The sequence below is a fragment of the Oncorhynchus clarkii genome, unplaced genomic scaffold, assembly GCF_045791955.1.
Source record: "Oncorhynchus clarkii lewisi isolate Uvic-CL-2024 unplaced genomic scaffold, UVic_Ocla_1.0 unplaced_contig_5256_pilon_pilon, whole genome shotgun sequence".
Taxonomy (NCBI): Eukaryota; Metazoa; Chordata; class Actinopteri; order Salmoniformes; family Salmonidae; genus Oncorhynchus; species Oncorhynchus clarkii.
This window is the reverse complement of record NW_027258287.1, coordinates 1-21492: the sequence shown is the minus strand read 5'-3', so window position 1 is coordinate 21492 and position 21492 is coordinate 1.

Genomic DNA, 21492 nt, shown 5'->3' with positions numbered 1-21492 from the left:
TTTCCAAAACTGTTTGAATGATGTCTGTGAGTATAACAGAACTCACATGGCAGGCAAAAACCTGAGAAAAAAATCCAACCAGGAAGTGGGAAATCTGAGGTTGGTCGATTTTCAACTCATTCCCTATTGAAGATACAGTGGGATATTGGTCATGTTGCACTTCCTAAGGCTTCCACTAGATGTCAACCATCTTTAGAAACTTGTTTGAGGCTTCTACTGTAAAAGAGGGGGCTGATAAGGGCTCTTTGAATCAGTGGTCTGGCAGATTGCCATGAGCTGGTCACGCACATTCACATGAGAGGTAGCTCGCGCTCCATTGCTTTTCTATAGACAAAGGAATTCTCCGGTTGGAACATTATATACGTTTTATGTTAAAAACATCCCAAAGATTTATTCTATACATCGTTTGACATGTTTCTATGGACTGTAACGGAACTTTTTGACATTTCATCTGTTCCTAGTGAACGCGCTTCGTGACTTTGGATTTGTTTACAAAACTCGCTAACAAAAGTAGCTATTTGGACATAAATGATGGACATTTCGAACAAATCAAACATTTGTGGAACTGGGATTCCTGGGAGTGCATTCTGATGAAGGTCATCAAAGGTAAGTGAATATTTGTAATGTTATTTCTGACTTCTGTTGACTGCACAATATGGCGGATATCTTTTTGGCTTGTTGGGTCTCTGAGCGCCATACTCAGATTATTGCATGGTTTGCTTTTTCCGTAAAGCTTTTTTGAAATCTGACACAGCGGTTGCATTAAGGAGAAGTGCATCTAAAGTTCCATGCATAACACTTGTATTTTCATCAACATTTATAATGAGTATTTCTGTAAATTGATGTGGCTCTCTGCAAAATCACTGGATGTTTTTGGAACTACTGAACATAACGCGCCAATATATACGGAGATCTTTTTATGTAAATATGAACTTTATCGAACAAAACATACATGTATTGTGTAACATGAAGTCCTATGAGTGTCATCTGATGAAGACCATCAAAGGTTAGGGATTAATTCTATCTCTATTTCTGATTTTTGTGACTCTTTGGCTGGAAAAATGGCTGTTTTTCTGTGACTTGGCTCTGACCTAACATAATTGTTTGTGGCGCTTTCACTTTAAAGCCTATTTGAAATCGGACACTGTGGTGGGATTAACAACAAGATTACCTTTAAAATGGTATAAAATACTTGTATTTTTGAGGAATTTTAATTATGAGATTTCTGTTGTTTTGAATTTGGTGCCCTGCACTTTCACTTGGTTGTTGTCATATCGATCCCATTAACGGGATCTCAGCCCTAAGAAGTTTTTAACTAACATTAGATAGTTAATCCAGAGATTCTTACCTTTGCCCCAATTCGACAGTGTCGTCCAGATCATCATGGCATTTTTAGTTCTTTATGATTGCCACATTAGCAGCTGAGTAGCATTTCAATTGTTGTGGGTAAATACATGCGAATACATCAATAAAAGTTACTTTGTTATCAAAACATCACGCCAGGGTAAGCCTACACTTAAAATAAGGGCAGTGTTTCGTGTATCTAAAATCCCCTAGGGGAAAAATGTATGGTGGAATAACAATTGAAGCCATTTGCCTGTTTGATCGCTAGGTTTTATGGGTATAATGACTCAACCGTAAAGTAAAGTCTAACCAAATTTAGACAGAATTGGTTAAACAGATCTGACTCGTCTTTGAGTCTTTCCTGAAGATGTTGACATGCTGAATCTTAGAGAAGCCAACCACTGACAGTGGATGTTTAAAATTAGGCAGTTCAGGATAATCAGAAGCTATGCAGGAACTTTCTCGATTTTGTCTGACAACTTTTTGATCTAGATTAGCCTTGGCAGAGCCACATAAAATAATTGTTTGAATATCTTCCTGATGTATATACAGTAATTCCATCCTTTGTGAGCAGAGCAGGGCAGTGTCCCCGGGATCTCCATGAGGAAGCACCACAGAGTGTTCATCCAGCTCAGCTGCAGCTCAGAGAACTGTTACCCTCAAATGCTGTGGACAGACTGCAGTGCTGAGATAACCTTAGCATAGACAGAGAGACCCAAACAGAAGGAGGGGGAGTCCTGTACTCCATCACCAGTCACCTGAGAATAGGGATGGACCAACTGGAGGAGGTCACATGTGTGGTGATGTCAAAGGACCAGGGAACCAAGATGGAGACTGCATCACTGCAGATGACTGGTCTGCAATGTAGGGCCAAGTAGCCAAAAACAAGTGTAAAAAATTGAAACTATTGTAGATATGACATATGATCGACCTTGACTTTGGTTCCATTTTTATAATCTAGATGTATTGCTGTGTACAGGGTTTTCTCTTTATTTTTTGTAGGGCCATTGCCAAGTAGCATTAGATTCATACCCATAGGAACAACTGGGTCTAGGGAGAACTGAGCTTCAGTCAGATGTTAAAGTGATATATCACTCATGTCACTGCAGACCTCAAAATTGGTCTAATATCAAAATGAGTCGATCATTCCAGGCCACGTGTCAATCCCAAATTAATAACCAAAATAGGCATAGCTTAATTCTATTATTACAGACTGTGGGTCAAGCGGCGTCATAGGCAAGTATAAACCAGAACATGAAGCATGATTCCTAAACCAGGGAACATCACCAGGGTGACACAAATGTTTCTAAAACCCAGTCATCAATCACGATCCAGTATATACACCGAACAGAAATATAAACACAACATGTAAAGTGTTGGTCCCATGTTTCATGAGCTGAAATAAAAATGAATTTTCCATTCGCACAAAAGCTTATTTCTCTCATTCTGTGAACAAATCTATTTACATCCCTGTTTGCAAGCATTATTTCAATTGACTGATTCCCTCATATGAACTATAACTCAGTAAAATATTTGAAATTGTTGCATGTTACATTTTTTAACTTAGAGATTTAGGAAATTGTACCCAAAGCTGACCTCAGAATCAGGGTCAATCTCAGGGAGCAAGTCACAATACTCATACAACGTGAAAAGATTGAGACCCCACTGAGTGGAGTGAGCCTCTGGGTTAACTACTATCAGAACAAAGGTGGGTGTAACCTCGGAGGTGACGTGGTGTTCCAACCACTAACCCCACACATCCTGTGATAGCACTTGGCCTCCAGTACAAATAACTTGTTGTTTTGTTCAGTACTAAGAACATAAAAGGACATATATTGTTACTGACTTACTTTGGGGTGGCAGGGTAGCCCTAGTGGTTAGAGCATTGGACTAGTAACCAAAAGGTTGCAAGTTCATATCCCTGAGCTGACAAGGTCTGTCGTTCACATCCCCGAGCTGAGAAGGTCTGTCGTTCTGCCCCTGAACAGGCAGTTAACCCACTGTTCTTAAGGCCGTCATTGAAAATAAGAATTTGTTCTTAACTGACTTGCCTAGTTAAATTAAGGTCAAAAAAAGAAGAAGAACATAAAAGGGGACCGAAAGGGAGACTTAATCCCTCACCATGGGCCAGAGGGTGGAGGGGTGCTGACACAAGGAATATCATTGGTTCCTACACTCACGCCATCCTGGGTTCATATTAGATACACCTTCACATATAAAAGCCATGTTCTCTTTCAGCTACTCTCCACAGCAACATGTGTTGCTGAGGTCAAAAAGAGTGGTGAGTGGTGTCTGAGGAAGATGTGAAAGCAAACACTTTCACCCCGCCTAAACACAGGCCCATATGAGGGAGGAAATACAGCCAATACAGAGTCTGAAGGGAGACATATTACAACAGTAATTAAAACATGTAAGCATATTCTGCAAATGAGACACCTTAATTATTTCAATGTTACTTAGCTAATTCTGATTTCCCTCCTATATTCCTCTCTCAAAAGGACTATGTTCTTTCTTGAGAAAATAAGAATAGTAACATGGCAACTTACATGGTACAGGTTATAAAAATCAATCAAATTAATGAATTAAAAAACTATATTTCCATGTAAAACTGGGAAACTAAGTTTACAACCTTTATTCCTCAGGACATTATCACAAATAGAAAAAATAGAAATGAGAATCCGAAAACACAGATTGCTAGATACACACCTCATCAGATCAAATGGTACAGTCATGTCTCTGGCATCTGGTACAGTCCAATGGGTCTGCATGATATAAGTGCTGATCCCCTTTTGTCCAGCCTTTCCGTTCAGTTCATCGTATGGTACCTCTTCAGTCACCACCGTCCATATGGCAACTGTAACTAGAGAGATAAGAACAAGGGCAAACACCATGATGCTCAGAGTCTCAGCTTGGCTCTCCCCTGGCCATCTAGTCCCTCGACGACTACCCTACACCATCGTGAAGTCCATCATCCCCCTGGTGGTATGGCACCATCCTGCAGTGGCTAGCATGGATCCACAAGGACCTCTATAGCTACTCAGACAGCGGTGAGGGTTGTCAGCAACACCTGGAACGGTCCAGTAAAACCATCTGCAAAACAGGAGAATCAGCAGCACACAGCTGCTGCGTTTCCAGCCAGATAAGCCACTGCATTGCCTTTGGAGACAGGATCAGAAGAGTTAGTATGTGCCAGACACTTACACACTGCTATTTCAGAGGGGAGAAGAATTGCTTTCAAGAGGTTATCAACCCGTTTCGATAGGCAATTGTTTTATACCAGAGGACGTGAGGAACCCACACCGTTGCCACAGAGTACCAAAATCATGCATGACCCCAAATGCATACCTGCTGTCAGTATAGATTGTGGCCTTTAGCCAGGATACAAGTGCTTAAGAGTGCATACAGTTCTGCAGCCTGAGCTGAAAGATGTGATGCCAATTCAAGTGTGGTTGAAGCTGATGTTATAGTATAGGCAATAAAGTGGTTCTCCTTTCTCAGACCTCTAAGCTGAATCATCCACAAATAGTTCCAAATCAGCATTTTGGTTTTGATACAAGCTCTTTTCAGGGTCACATGAGACATATTAAGAAGCACATACTGATAGAGGAGCAGCCTTGCTGGAGTCAGATGAGCAGTCTTTGCCTGTAAAATGAGAGCATGAACAGTGTGAAGCACATTCAGTTAGTTGACTCATAGCAACAATGTCAGCACAAACCAGTACAGCTTCAAAAGCTGCAGCTACCGCTCTCAAACAGCACACCAGGCCTTTAGCAACACTATCTAATTGCTCAGAATGGTAACCCACGGGTCTCTGATTCCCCCCATGGTCCTGTGTCAACACAGACGACATAAAACCCTTTTTTTCCACACACAAGCAGGTGAAATGGTTTAGAATGGTCAGGGAGACCCAGACATGGGGAAGTAGTCATGAGTTGTTTCAGTTTCATCAGAGCAGTTTGTCCTTCAGAGGTCCATTTTATTTTTTCATTCATAGCCTTCTTGTCACCATCAATGAGATCTGAGAGAGGCTGGACAACCTCGGCATAGTCAGGCAGCCACACCTTACTGGTGATGTCACTGCCATACCAGTCAGTGACATCATGTGGTGTCTGGTAACAGGCTGGGGGACAGACAGAATAGTTTGCACTCTCTCTGGACCCAGCTGTCTGCCATTGGGGGTGATATCACCCCCAAATACTTTACAGTTTGGGAGACAAGTTGCAACTTATTTTTTGAAACTTTTTGGTGGTTCTCTGCCAGAAAGGTCAAAAGAGTTTGAGTATCAGTTTCACACGCCTCAAGAGTTTCAGAGCACAATAACAAGTCATCAACGTACTTTATTAGAGTGCTCCCAGCTGGGAAAATGAAGCGCTTCAAATGTTGTGCTAATGTAGCTAAGGATATTGCCAGAGACTCAGTGTAACTCTTTCCGAAGAACGTGAAAGCAAAACCGGAACTGTGACTCTGGTGCAACGGGAATGCCTAGAAACACATTAGCCAGATCAATAACAGGAAACCACTTAGCTATGGCTGGAACTGCAGACAACAACCTAGTTGGATTGGGAACCACAGGGGCACGGCCAAAGACAGCTTCATTAACTGGCCTTAAATCTTGAACAAAACGGCAATCCCCTGAGGCTTTTCTTACAGGCAAGATAGGGGTATTACAAGGTGACTCTGGACACAGGACTAACCCTCCATGCTCTAGCAATGAAGCATGTACCTTGAGTAATACCAGCAATATCTTCTTTACTGAGTGGATACTGTGCTCTGGAGGGGCACCTGGTTTTCTTTAGCAGTAACCACAAGCGGCTCAGCCCTTTTCATTCGACCAAAATCATACTTGTCCCTTGACCATAGGCAATCGGGGACCCCTCTCAGGAGGGGTGAATCCTCATTCAAAAGCATGATGAGGGCTGATGAAATTAAGTCCATGCACACCCCTGTCAACTGGCGTATCCCAAAACATGAATGTGCTAGGTGAATAGGTTGACACATCCGGATGCATTTCCCAATCAACAGCATTCCCCAGCCCCTTCATCCAGTATCCACCCACTCAACACATGAGGAGCACTGTCTTCAAACAAGTGGAGCTCCTTCCTTGCAGGGGTTAAATTAAACCCTAAAGCACACAAATTGCTCTTCACCTATACTCTTTGAGAACCATTCCTTCTCAGAGTGTAAATCTCTTGTCAATGGTGAGAAATTGGAAATGCAATGTAAGCCTGTCTCAGGCATGAAACTGCCCTTGTGGCCCCAATGGGTTTTGGCCATTGAGAAAAGACGAGCAATATTGGGCACCTCATTGTTAACGTTCTACGCATAATACCAGTCACAGAACTCAGACATCAACATCAATTGCTCCCCCTCCTCCTCATGTATAACTGTCAGCCCAGTCGGCCCACACGTTATGTTAATACCCAACTTACATAGGATGTCTCTGCCCATTAGATTGAAAGGGCAGTGATCAGAGAAGAGGAATTGATGCTGCCATTTCTCCTCACAAAAGGAGACTGGCAAGGGCATAGTTACATGTTCCCTGAAGGGGAGACCCGATGCCGTCAAGGGGTCTGGCAAGCCGTGTCCTCTGCTCCCATGTGCTCCCACGGCTCCTGCTCCTTCACTCACACACTCACAGAAACACAGAACACATACACAGAGCGAAAGAACAAACAGAATAAACAGGTTACCACTTTTCTGATTTTATATTTTATCCATATGAACAGGGAAATTCATATATCCATTAAAATATTGCCTACTTAGTGGCCCCAGAATGGGGTGTTATTTCCATACGGGAATATCACCTACTGCTAATTTTTTATTTATTTTATTTATTTATTTCACCTTTATTTAACCAGGTAGGCAAGTTGAGAACAAGTTCTCATTTACAATTGCCAAGATAAAGCAAAGCAGTTCGACACATACAACAACACAGAGTTACACATGGAGTAAAACAAACATACAGTCAATAATACAGTATAAACAAGTCTATATACAATGTGAGCAAATGAGGTGAGATAAGGGAGGTAAAGGCAGAAAGGCCATGGTGGCAAAGTAAATACAATATAGCAAGTAAAACACTGGAATGGTAGATTTGCAATGGGAGAATGTGCAAAGTAGAAATAAAAATAATGGGGTGCAAAGGAGCAAAATAAATAAATAAATTAAATACAGTAGGGAAACAGGTAGTTGTTTGGGCTAAAGTATAGGTGGGCTATGTACAGGTGCAGTAATCTGTGAGCTGCTCTGACAGTTGGTACTTAAAGCTAGTGAGGGAGATAAGTGTTTCCAGTTTCAGAGATTTTTGTAGTTCGTTCCAGTCATTGGCAGCAGAGAACTGGAAGGAGAGGCGGCCAAAGAAAGAATTGGTTTTGGGGGTGACTAGAGAGATATACCTGCTGGAGCGTGTGCTACAGGTGGGAGATGCAATGGTGACCAGCGAGCTGAGATAAGGGGGGACTTTACCTAGCAGGGTCTTGTAGATGACATGGAGCCAGTGGGTTTAAATACTGTGGTATAGATTCTCTAATGTCTATCCAAATGTGCAAAACTACCAACAGAGCACCTGTGTCTCCTATCTAACTGTGCAACACAGTCCCAAAAATCCAATACAACATCAACACCAGGAATAACAAAACACTAAAAATAGCATATAACAATTGTAACCAAGGGCATTCCTGTTTACCCCATTTATCAAAACATTACACATTATAATTTGAACTTTGCCAAGCCAGGTGCCCTCGTAAGGCGTCACACCTGCGCTCTAGTCCCTCGTTCTATGGACTTTTGACTGCCTGCAACTGGCTAGTTAACAATTATGTACAAGGATACCTCACTTAATATGGGTTCCTGGAACGGTAGCGTCCCACCTGGCCAACATCCGGATTTGATTTGATTTGATCCGGTGAAATTGCAGAGCGCCAAATTCAAATTAAATTACTATAAATATTTAACATTCATGAAATCACAAGTGTAATACATCAAAATAAAGCTTAACGTGTTGTTAATCCAGAAAGTCAGAAATAGCAATAAAATTGATCACTTACCTTTGATCTTCGTATGGTTGCACTCACAAGACTCCCAGTTACAAAATAAATGTTCATTTTGTTCGATAAAGTCCCTGTTTATATCCAAAAACCTCAATTTGTTGGGGCGGTTTTTTTAACAGTTCTGGAAACTTTAGAGTGTTATCTTTCCAAATCTACCAATTATACGCGTAGCAGGCAGTTTACTTTGGGCACGCTTTTCATCCGGAGGTGAGGTACAAAGTTATGTCCAGAATGTGACCAGTTTATTTTGGTATGCAATGTTCAGACATTCACAGAAATAGCTACATCATAACACAATCATCCAAACCAGAAAAGGTGAGGTTAATCTTTTCATACGTGAGTTCCAAATATCTCTAACGGTCCCCCCAGCGTGAGTTTTTTAGCCGTGTGATGTCAGAATGTGCTCACTGTTCCAAAATGTGATTGTTACGCAACAGGACAGTAAATCCGCGCTGCCCTCAAACCTGTTTCAACCTGTCAATTTCAAATGATTTTCTATTCTATTTTTATTTTCAAACAACACTTTGAATTGCGGTGTGTTCCGCCTACTCATTAATTCCCCCAAAAAAGGAGGCCATTTCACTTTTGCGGACAATGAACTTTTTAGGTATTACTGACCTGGACAAACTTCCCCAAATACTTCCCATTTGTTTCGGTAGAGATTTGTGCAGCCCCAGTCAGAACAGGGGCTGTTCGCAAGTGCCCGTATTGCGTTCATTGTTGTTTTCATTACTGATAATAACTGGAAAAGTGTGTGTTTCTATCAAAGTAAGTGCCTTATTACAGTATAGTTTCTGTATGTCTTATGTTGTCTCTACTGTAGCTCACTGTATGTATGGAGCATAATCTTTATGTACATTCCTTATAACCATGGACACGCGAGGTAACGTTACTAATTGCATAACCTTTATGGTGTTATATTCAAATCGGCTTATGTAGCTAGCTACATTATTCTATTATCTCTGTAAAACACTGTTAATTGTGTCAGAAGTGTTAACTTGTGTTGTCTTTTGAAGCTACCCTGGCCTTATGACCATGTTTTGTTTTCATTTGGCCTGTATAGCTCTGTTCTGCCCTGCCCTACCCTGCCCCCTTATGGGGCTCAACAATTACTGTTTCTTACTGTTATATAACTCATATTTGTGATTTTGTGAATGCATTATATTATTTTTATATCAGGGTTATTGTTACTTCTTTGTAATATTGTTTTATTGTTATATCCTGATATTGTATTCTAACTACTAATAATTAATCTTTATTCTGTACTTTCAGAAACCACACACACGAACAGTATTGAACGTTATTTGTCAATATCATAACTGCAACTGGACATGTTTGGAGCTGAAGATTGAGGACAGCTTGTGTATGCTAGCGTACACTCCTTAACAGGTTTACTGGATGAAAACACAGCAAGAAAACACATACTGTAGGCCAATATGTAATAGTTGTGTATTTTGGTGTTTGAATTGGTGGTGGTCGAACAACAACAACAATTTGTTTAACTAGAGGAAAAAAACCTGCAAGAAAAGACTGACGGATTATGAATATGCATATAATATAACCCATATTTAATATTAATGCAGTGATTGAACAACAACTGCATTTCCACCCCCCACCTCTAAAGGCATAGTATTATGGCAGGTCACCTGTCAGGTCAGTTAGTCAGTAATTGCTGGAGATGTGCTCAGTAGTGCTTGAGCATATGATACTCCCCAAATCATGGTGAAACACATAGAGGTGTGTCACAATTTAAACACATGTACTTTGTCAACCTCCTCAATGCTACAGCTTAGCTCACTAAAGCAGAAGCTTTCACCCCCGCCTAACCACAGGCCCATATGAGGGAGGAAGTACAGCCGCCAACACCAGAGTCTGAAGGGAGACATATCAACAGTACGTAAAACATGTAAGCATATTCTGCAAATGAGACGCCTTAACCTTTTCACACGTGAGTTCTAAAGGTCTCCCCAGCATGAGTTGTTTTATGCACGTAATGTCAGAATGTGCTCACTGTTCCAAAATGTGATTATTACGCAACATGACAGTTAACATGCGCTGCCTGATAATTATCTATAGGCCATGTTTCAACTTGTCAATTTCAAATTATTTTCTAGCAAGTTGTATTTTCTAAAAACAGGTTGAATTGAGGTGTGTTCCGCCTCCTCATTAATTCACATAGAAGGAGCCCATTTCTGCGTTGCGTACAATTTATGTTCGAGGCTTTACTTTACTGAGCCCACTGCACTTCACTCATGTTTGCGCAGATCTAGTGTGCATATATTTGCGCAGTCTTGCAAGAATTTGAACATGTTCTTGGTGGCACTCGCTTTGCCTTCCTTGTTGTTTTCCTTACACATAAGTAAGTTCCTTATTTTCTGTATATCGTGTTCTCGTTTCTACTGTAGGCGCATACAGTATGTATGTAAAGAGGATCATGTATTTACAGTTTCATTCACTTGTTTTCAATTACTAGTGACAAATAATGCATTCTGATTATTGCAAATATTGTAATGGATACCTATGATGTGTGTAAAATACTTTTTTGAATGCTGTACTGATTATAATGAGCTAAGCTATTTGCCAGCTATGTGTGGCGCCATGTTTGTTGACATTTAACAATGCATTCTGTCAGATCAAAGATGTTATAATGAGGTGAAGGAATGGTTCACTCATCTTTCGAGAAAACCTCCGGAAGTGAATGAAGGGAAGTGGATGATTGTAGATGACACACCCCCTTCAACATGCATACTATAAACAGACCAAACTCATCTTGTCTCCTCTTATATCTTTGGTTGATGCGGAAAAAACATGCATGGCTGTGCGCAGAAACTCCCCATTGTCGGATTACTTTCGATTTCGAGAAAGTGTTTAACTCAGTTATTTCGATCAATGGCGAGCTCACCCGTGATATGATTTATTATAAATAGTAATTGCTATTAGCTAATTCATATTGTAGTTTCTGTCAGCCGAGAGGTATAAAAATATGACCGCTTGTGTTATGTACATCTTTCCTCAGTTAGCGCTAGGACAATTGTCGCCTACATTTTTCTGGTTTGGATGATTGTGTTATGCTGTAGCTATTTCTGTGAATGTCTGAACATTGCATACCAAAATAAACTGGTCACATTCTGGACATAACTTTGTAAGGACCTTGTTTGTGCAAAATGTTTCTGAAAAAAACATTGTGAACAGCTCAAATGCTGATTGTTGTGTCATACCAAAACTGGACGTCCTTAATAAGCGTTATAATCACACCTTTTTGATCGTAAGCTACAGGTACCACTGTAGAATGATCACACCCGTGTGAAAAGGTTAAATATGTCAATGTTACTTAGCTAATTCTGATTTCCCCCCAACAACCACGTCTACAACTCTGCATTAGTGATTCCTGTGTTTCTGGAACTGGTGTGTATCACTAAATCTCTTTCTATTTTAATAAGAACATATTTTGTATTTTTTCTGAACATATCTATTCATGTGATAAGGGTTTCACCGGTCATTTATTTTAAGAGGTATGCTTTTTACTTCCAGATATTCAGGAGAAACAGAAGCCTATTAGTAAATCATATATGTATACTTTCATTAACTGACTTACTATTTACGCATCAATAATTAATTAATTAGTATTCAAAATCCTAAAGAAGTTTTTTTGATTATTCTTCATCATTACATGAAGTCAAAGCAGAACTAAAAGAGAAGAAGAAAGGTATCTCAAATCCATCCTCAATATATGAAGTATTAAATTCAGTTTCACTCAATCTTTGTATGGTTTCATATGGATTTTCTCAGAAAGATTAACGATGTTCCTCTTACAGAACTCACCAACATGGATCAGTTATTGGGAATCAAAACAAAATCAAATTGTATTGGTAACATACACATGGTTAGCAGATGTTAATGCAAGTGTAGCGAAATGTTTGTGCTTCTAGTTCCAACAGTGCAGTAATATCTAAGAAGTAATCAAAACATTTTCACAAAAACAACCTAATACACACAAATCTAAAGGGATGGAATGAGAATATGTACATATAAGTATATAGATGAGTGATGGCCGAGCAGCATAGGTAAGATGCAATAGATGGTATAAGATACAGTATATACATACAGTGGTTCCTCCTTTAAAAGTTGCGAGTTTGCACCGCGGGACTTAAGAGGTACCCAGGATCACGGCTTCATTACTCCAGACCACCACAAGGGGGAGGTGGAGCACTCATTAGGCATTTGGGTCCCAAGATTTTTACATGACCAATCATATCTATTTTTGACACGAGCCACCCTTGCCTTGTGGCGATCTTCAACAAAGATGGCTGACAAAACATCACGGTGGAACCAGATGTAAGTTGTTATAACGAGTCAAGAAAAAACTTACAATAGAAAATAATGTTAAATAATGTAGAGACAAACGTTTGTGCAAATTTTTTTTTTTGCCACAAAGTTAATTCACGAAAATGTCTATTTAGCAAGTTATCTGACTAGCTAACATTAGCCAGCTAGCTAGTGTTAGGAGAATGACTTTGTAATGTGTGTTGTTTAATGTTTTAGGGACTCCTGAGAAAACCAGCAAACCAGGTTGTCGTCTTGTGAAACAGTGAATGTAAAGAATCTCACTAAAGCATTTACTGCAAATTGAATGTACAATTGTGTAAGCTTGCCGTGCAATGCAGCTGAAGTAACAGCTAACTATTTACTTGCAAATTGTGTAGTGGAGGATAAAAATAACTGTATGCATATGGATGTGTAGCAAGCTACAATATGTAGCCGATCTGTTTATGGACCCTAAAACGTTTGGTATGAATATGAAATCAGAACCTATCTATGAACCTCAGCTATCATAGTTGTTGTATCAACTTCAAGTCTGAATAGCATTAATTAAGCCTATGGATAGAGTAGAATATAATAACTTTATTGTGCCAAGGATACAAGTCCTATATACACACGTACTGTAGTTATTACCACGTATGAGATTCCAACATTGTAGCCTGTACATTGAATATATTCACTGATAATGTACTCTTCCTTGGCAAATAAAGGTGCGGTTCGGGTATGAATCTCTGAGACATTATTTTTCAGTCATGTCAAACTCCATTATTTGAATGATGCTGTGTCTGCATGTATGTATTACAATTATACACTTCAACAGTGTTTACCACTCCTGCTCCTGGGACATCAATGATTACACACTGTAACTATGAAATAGACTAGAAACATGATTGATTCGTAATTCATATATACAGAAAAGATCTATGCATATCTAACTCCCTTCATCTGCATTAGTTTGAGGACAGAGGATAGTATTTCAATGAGATACTTATCTTCAACCTGTGGAGAATGTGAAACGCTTTATTGAAAGAAGTTCATTATCCAGGTGTTATAAATACATAAATTAATTTATAATTATGATAATTGTAATATTATAAATACAAGTTCAATCTCTACTTCAATGCACATATATTCAATGCATTATAAAATGGGGTAAAAAAAGACGAGATGCGGAGAGAGGTGTAGAAGACAAGGGGAAAGAGGTATGAAGAGCGGCAGACAGCATATGATTCATGAATTACAGTGCTACCCTAATATTCTCTCAGTTCATCACAATTGCGGTGTCTCCTAACCAGCCTTGGGCCCCCAGTTGGCCCGAAGGTTATCTTAAGAGTGGGTGAGGTGGCGATGACGGGACTGGCTTCCTCTCTCACATCAAAACATACCTGCAGACGAGAGACAGATGGATTGAGAGAGAACATGATTAAGCCTTGTTTTCTTATTATAACACGGCCAGTCATCTTAAATCAAGAGGAGAAATGCAAAACTGACCTTGGATCATTAACTCTGGGACTACTACATCTCTGTCTTATTTACATTTTAAAGCATCTCTTTAATAATACTTCCTGTTGACCCGACCAAGTGAAATCTCACCTATGATCATGCTGTGCCCTCTGTGTCAGCCAGTTCAGAATGGGGAGGGGTTCACCAAACCAGCTTATATAACCGTAGAGAGTTTAGAGAGAAGGGGGAGATGGATGAAGTGAGTAAGAGAGAGACTCTTATTTTGTACAGAGTACTTTATGATGAAAAACAGACACATAAGGACAAACAATAAAATGGCTGTGTTTATGTGGTGTAAATCTGAAAATTAGCAGCTGACATCTTAAGGGTTTTTAAATTAATGCATGTGAGACATTTCCATGTACAACAAAACAGGCAGAGATGGGGAAAAACAACACTGAACAGTTTAATTACCTCTGGTTATGGACACTTTTTCCAGCAATAAAGCTTCCACAGCCTGTTCCTCGGACATTGAACATCTGGCAATATCTACATTTGAGACTCCTTGGTCAGCTCGCTCTCTGAAAGTAAAGAAAATAGCTTATTTTTTATACATATGAAAACAATAGCTGAGATATGATCATTCAATCTCAGGCAGCAGATGTGATTTTTAGGATACAACAATACAGCCCAGTGCTGCTTACCTGACATACAATCTTCATCCGCTTTGACTTCCTTTGTGTATAAAAAAGTTGCTTTCAGAACAATTATTTTTGATTGAAAATAAAAAAGGTTTTGCTTGACAAAAAGACAAAATGTACCTCCATAAGCATATAACAATTTGCCTGTGAATAACCACACCTTCATACAAACGCATGCAGAATTCTTGACGCACAACCGAAAAGGGCTGCCATATCGTGCCTGCACGCCCACAGGCGAGCCACTCAGGAGCAGAATGATGACGTGTGGAAGAGGGAAAGGAATGAGATGGGAACAGAAATTTGTTGCAAGTTGGGGAGGGGGGCTAATAGCAGAACAATAGACTATTCAACCTTTACTAAAGAATAGTCTCATAGCCTAGCTAGGTGTGAATTTTAATCATATACCAGATTTAATCTAACGACCAATTGGTGGCTTGCTACTCAATGTAATAAAGTAATGACTTTTCAAAGAAGTTACCTTACGCGTTATGTTGGCTGACAATTTGCTACACTGTCCTTACATAGTATATCATTACAGCAGTATGTACTGGTATGTTAGCTAGCTACCTAACATTAGTAGTTATACATCATACTTGCCAGTATATTAACTATAGGCTAACTACCCAACGTTTATTGACTTGATTATTCTCGTCATTCTTAGCTTAGCTAAATGGTGTAGTCTTGATGCTTTCTCAATGGACATTAATGGAATTCCATTAAAAATTGATCCCTTTTTTATTTTACCACTACAATCTTTTCGTCGCACAAAACTGGAAAAAAACATTGTTACCCATCGCTTCACAAAAGCCACAGCTCTCAGTGACGTCACCAATTGAACCGCTATTAGTGCGGACCCCACTAACTAGCTAGCCATTTCACACCGGTTACACCCGAAAAAATCTAAATATACACATTGCGAGATATTTGGCGAAATAGACAGACGTGCCCATATTCCCCCATAGGAAACAATGAAGACCTCGGAGTTCCAATATTATTTTTGTTATTTACATTTTGTTGTTTACATTTTAACTATAAAACAACTGAGCAGCTCTCATTGCCAACAATAGTGAAGCAGGCATTGTGACGTTGAACAATAAGCTGGGAATAGACCATTCGGAATGCCACGGGGCTCAATTGAACTAATAGTGTCACGTTCTGACCTTAGTTCTTTTGTTATGTCTTTGTTTTAGTATGGTCAGGGTGTGAATTGGGTGGGTTGTCTATGTTCTTTTTTCTATGATTTGGGATTTCTGTATTTGGCCTGGTATGGTTTTCAATCAGAGGCAGCTGTCAATCGTTGTTCCTGATTGAGAACCTGGTAGTCTGGTTTTACTTTTGAGTTGTGGGTGCTTATTTTCTGTTCTGTGTTTTGTTTCACCATTCAGGACTGTTCGTTATGTTGTTTTATTGTTTTGTTCAGTATTTCTTATTAAAAAGAGATGAACACTTACCACGCTGCACCTTGGTCCTCCTCTCTTTCTCCCAACGTCGAACATTACAAATAGGAGCTGGCAGGGTGAAAAATGCTTGAAAATAAGGCCTGTTTTTTCGCGATTACTTCAAAAAGACAGCAAGCAGCTGGGAAATATGGTCATAGTATGAAACTGGGCTCCACGGCGGATGCAATGAACTCATTTTTATTCAAAAAGAACATTACAAATGTCATGTGTCCAGCCTAATATCTACACGAATTTCAGAGCACTCTAGTCTGAGTGTATCAGAGCACAGCACAGCATAATGAATTTATGAGCGCTCAATACCCGTTGAATATGACCGTGTCAGTAAACTCGGGGAAAAAAAGCGTAATTAAATTGTTTCCAGCAGCACATTTACGCTCTGGTTAAAACACAACATATATTTATGTTAGATCACCACCAAATTCCAAAAAACACAGCCATTTTTCCCAGCCAAAGATAGTAACACAAAGCAGAATTAGAGATAAAATTAATCACTAACCTTTGATAATCTTCATCAGATGACACTCAAATGACATGTTACACAATACATTTATGTTTTGTTCGATAATATTCATATTTATATCCGCAAATCTCGGTTTACATTGGTGCCATGTTCAGAAATGCCTCCAAAATATCCGGAGTAATTACAAAGAGCCACGTCATATAACAGAAATACTCATCATAAACTTTGACGAAAGATACATGTTTTACATATAATTAAAGATACACTGGTTGTTAATGCAACCGCTGTGTCAGATTTTTTTTAAACGTTACGAAAAAAGAATACCATGCAATAATCTGAGACAACGCTCAGAAGTAAATATATTTCTCTGCCATGTTGGAGTCAACAGAAATTACATCATAAATATTCCCTTACCTTCATCAGAATGCAATGCAAGGAATCCTAGTTCCGCAATAAATCGTTGTTTTGTTCCATAATGTCCATTTCTAGTGTCCAATTAGCTGCTTTTGCTAGCACGTTTTGTTCACATGTCCAAAAGCTGGTGCCGGTCCAGGCGAACTCGGACGAAAACTTCAAAAAGTTATATTCCAGGTCAAATAAATTGGTCAAACTAAGTAGAGAATCAATCTTCAGGATGTTACTATCATATATATCCAATAATGTTCCAAACGGAGCATTCGTTTTTGTCTACAGAGTAATGGAATGCAAGGCGATATGACTACTGAGCATAACCAGGAACTGGCATTCTGCCAGACCAGTGACTCAAATAGCTGCCATCCGGTCCCACATCACACTAGAGGCTTCATTCCGCGTTCTACTGACTGTTGACAACTAGTGGAAGGCGTAGGAAGTGCGAACAGATCCATATCTTATTTGGATGTGAATAGGCGGTGAGTTGAAAATCAACCAGCCCTAGAATTTCAACTTCCTGTTTGGAATTTTGCCTGCCCTATGAGTTCTGTTATACTCACAGACCTAATTCAAACAGTGTTAGACACTTCAAAGTATTTTATATCCAATAGTAATCATAATATGCATATATTAGCATCTGGGACAGAGTAGGAGGCAGTTCACTATGGGCACGCAATTCATCCAAAGTGAAAATTCTGCCCCCTATCCCTAAAAGGTAATCTCTGATGGCCTTGAGATAGCTGTTTTTCTGTCTCCCAGTCCCAGTATTGATGCACCTGTACAGACCTCGTCTTCTGGATGGTAGCACGGTGAACAGGCAGTGGATCAGGTGGTTGTTGTCCTTGATGATCTTGATGATATATAACATGCTATACAGTCAATTTAACATTATTTAGTTCATTAATGTCAAATGCAGAATGATGTACAGTAACAAAGTTATTTTGTATCCACACAGGAATAACTGGAAACATTTCAGACACTATATGCTCCTTTCCCAAGTCAATGTGATATTCATTTGATTATACCTCATATAGTTTGTTCCTGAGAGAAGACCAATTATGTAAAACATGAATGACCTCTTTCTATATAGTTTGGACCTTCTTATGGCTGCAATCCCGTTAACGGAATCGATATGACAACAGTCAGTGAAAGTGCAAGGCGCCAAATTCAAACAACAGAAATCTCATAATTAAAATTCTTCAAACATACATGTATCTTATACCATTTTAAAGGTCATCTTGATGTTAATCCCACCAAAGTGTCTGATTTCAAATTGGCTTTTCAGCGAAAGCACCACGAACGATTATGTTAGGTCACCGCAAAATCACAGACAAACACAGTCATTTTTCCAGCCAAAGACAGGAGTCACAAAAATCAGAAATGGAGAGAATTAATCCCTAACCTTTGATGATCTTCATCAGATGAAACTCATAGGACTTCATGTTACACAATATATATATTTTTTGTTCGATAAAGTTAATATTTATATCCAAAAACCTCAGTTTACATTGGCGCCATGTTCAGAAATGCCTCCAAAATATCCGGAGAAATTGCAGAGAGCCACGTCAAATAACATAAATACTCATCATAAACTTTGATGAAAGATACATGTTTTACATATAATTAAAGATACAGTTGTTCTTAATGCAACCACTGTGTCAGATTTCAAAAAGCTTTACGGCAAAAAACAAGATTCAATAATCTGAAAACAGCGTTCAGCCACAAAAGCAAGCCATACAGTTATCCGCCAAATTGTGCAGTCAACAAAACTCATAAAAAGCATTATAAATCTTTACTTACCTTTGCTGATCTTCGTCGGAATGCACTCCCAGGACTCCCACAAGAAATGTTTGTTTTGTTCGGTAATGTCCATCATTTATGTCCAAATTGCTATTTTTGTTAGTGTGTTTGGTAAACAAATCCAACGTCAGGAAGCGCGTTCACTAAAAGCTGACGAAATGTCCAAAAGTTCCGTAACAGTCAGTAGAAACATGTCAAATGATGTATTGAATCAATCTTTACAATGTTTTTAACATAAATCTTGAATAACGTTCCAACCGGAGAATTACATTGACTTCAGATGAGCGATGGAACAGAGCTCCCTCTCATGTGAACGCGAGAGGATGGTCAGGTCATGGCAGACCTCAATAATTCCCCTCTCATTCGGCCCCCCTTCACAGTAGAGGCATCAGACAAGGTTCTACAGACTGTTGATATCTAGTGGAAGCCGTAAGAAGTGCAAACTCATCCATATCTCGCTGTGAATTCAATAGGATCTTGGTTGAAAATCGACCAGCCTCAGAATTCCCACTTCCTGTTTGGAACACTTAAACAACACAATGTCTGTTTGTGGGAATTGTTCTTTGTGTACGGTGTTACGCTACAGGCTGGCTTGCGCTAGGTTTGTTTCAAACCTAGGTTTGTTTGTTTTGTTTAATCCGGTTCATGTTTACCGTGGTTGTGCTTTGTGTTGCCTCACCTGTGCCTTTGGGCCAGGGTGTAAATTAAAGTTCTCTGCTCTCCTGCGCCTGACTTCCCGGCAACCAGTCACTCACCCCTCTCAGACCATGAGAGTCCTTTTGTAACGGGGTGAGTGACTGGTTGAAACCAAGATTGAACTCTTTGGCCTGAATGCCAAGCAGCCTTATTCTAAAATGGATGAAATAGATACAAATCCTCAATCTACACACAATACCCCATAATGACAAAGCAAAAACACGTTTTTATCAATATATGTACATTTAGAACCTCCCAATATCTGTACCTCTCCAACATTTAGGAATTAATTGTAGAGTTGCCAGATGGAAGCCAATCCTCAGTAAATGGCACATGACAGCTCGCTTGAAGTTTCTCTGGTCTCTGGTCTGATGAAACCAAGATTGAACTCTTTGGCCTGAATGCCAAGTGTCATGTCTGGAGGAAACCTGGCACAATCCCTATGGTGAATCATGGTGGTGGTAGCATCATGCTGTGGGGATGTTTTTCAGCAGCACGGACTGGGAGACTTGTCAGGATCGAGGGAAAGATGAACGGAGCAAAGTACAGATATATCCTTGATAACCTGCTCCAGAGCGCTCATGACCTCAGAATGGTGTGAATGTTCACCTTCCAACACGACAATGACTCTAAGCACACAGCAAAGACAACGCAGGTGTGGTTTCGGGACATGTCTCAATGTCCTTGAGTAGCCCTGCCAGAGCCCGGACTTGAACCCGATCGAACATCTCTGGAGAGACCTGAAAATAGCTGTGCAGCGACGCTCCCCATCCAAACTGAAAGAGCTTGACAGGATCTGCAGAGATGACTGGGAGAAACTTCCCAAATAAAGGTGTGCCAAGCTTGTAGTGTCATACCCAAGAAGAATCTAGTCTAATTGCTGCCAAATGTGCTTCAACAAAGTACTGAGTAAAGAATCTGAATACTTATCTAAATCAGTTTTTTTTTAAATATATATATACATTTGCACATGTTTTTTTTAAACTGTTTTTGCTTTGACATTATGGGGTATTGTATTTATATTGATGAGGAGAAATAACAATTTAATAATTTTTAGAATGTAACAAAACGTGGAAAAGGTCAAGGAGTCCAAATACTGTACGAATGCATTACATAAAGTGAGTTCCAAAAATATTGGGACATGGACACATTTCTTGTTGTTTTGGCTCTGTACTCTTTTGGACTTTTCATCCATATCGGTATAACTGTTTCAAAATGAAAGCACTTTGTGAAGGGGGGGGGGGGGGGGGGAATACACACAATGTGTATTAAAGTATAGAAAGTGAAGAATGTGGTCCAATATTACTAGCAGGCAATGCCAACATCAAGATTGTGACTACATTTTTTGTGTACCATCATCTTTGAAATGCAAGAGAAAGGCCATAATGTATTATTCCTGCCAACTCAGCTGCAATTTAGATTTAAAAGTTTTAGACTGATCTATTGAACCATTGTATTTCTGTTCATTTTGTATCAAGACTGCCCAAATGTGCTTCATGTGTTTATTAATAACGTTTCATGTTGTGCACTCTCCTCAAACAATACATGGTATTCTTTAACTGTAATATCTACTGCAAATTGGACAGTGCAGTTAGATTAACACGAATTTAAACTTTCTGCCAATATCAGATATGTCCTGGGAAATGTTCTTGTTACTTACTACCTCATGCTAATCGCATTAGCCTACATTAGCTCAACCGTCCCATGGATGGGACACCGATCCCGAATAAGTTTTAACCTCATAGTCATGGTTTGATTTCAAATCTAACCTTTTAGAGTACAGGGCCAAAAGACACAAATGCTCAGGC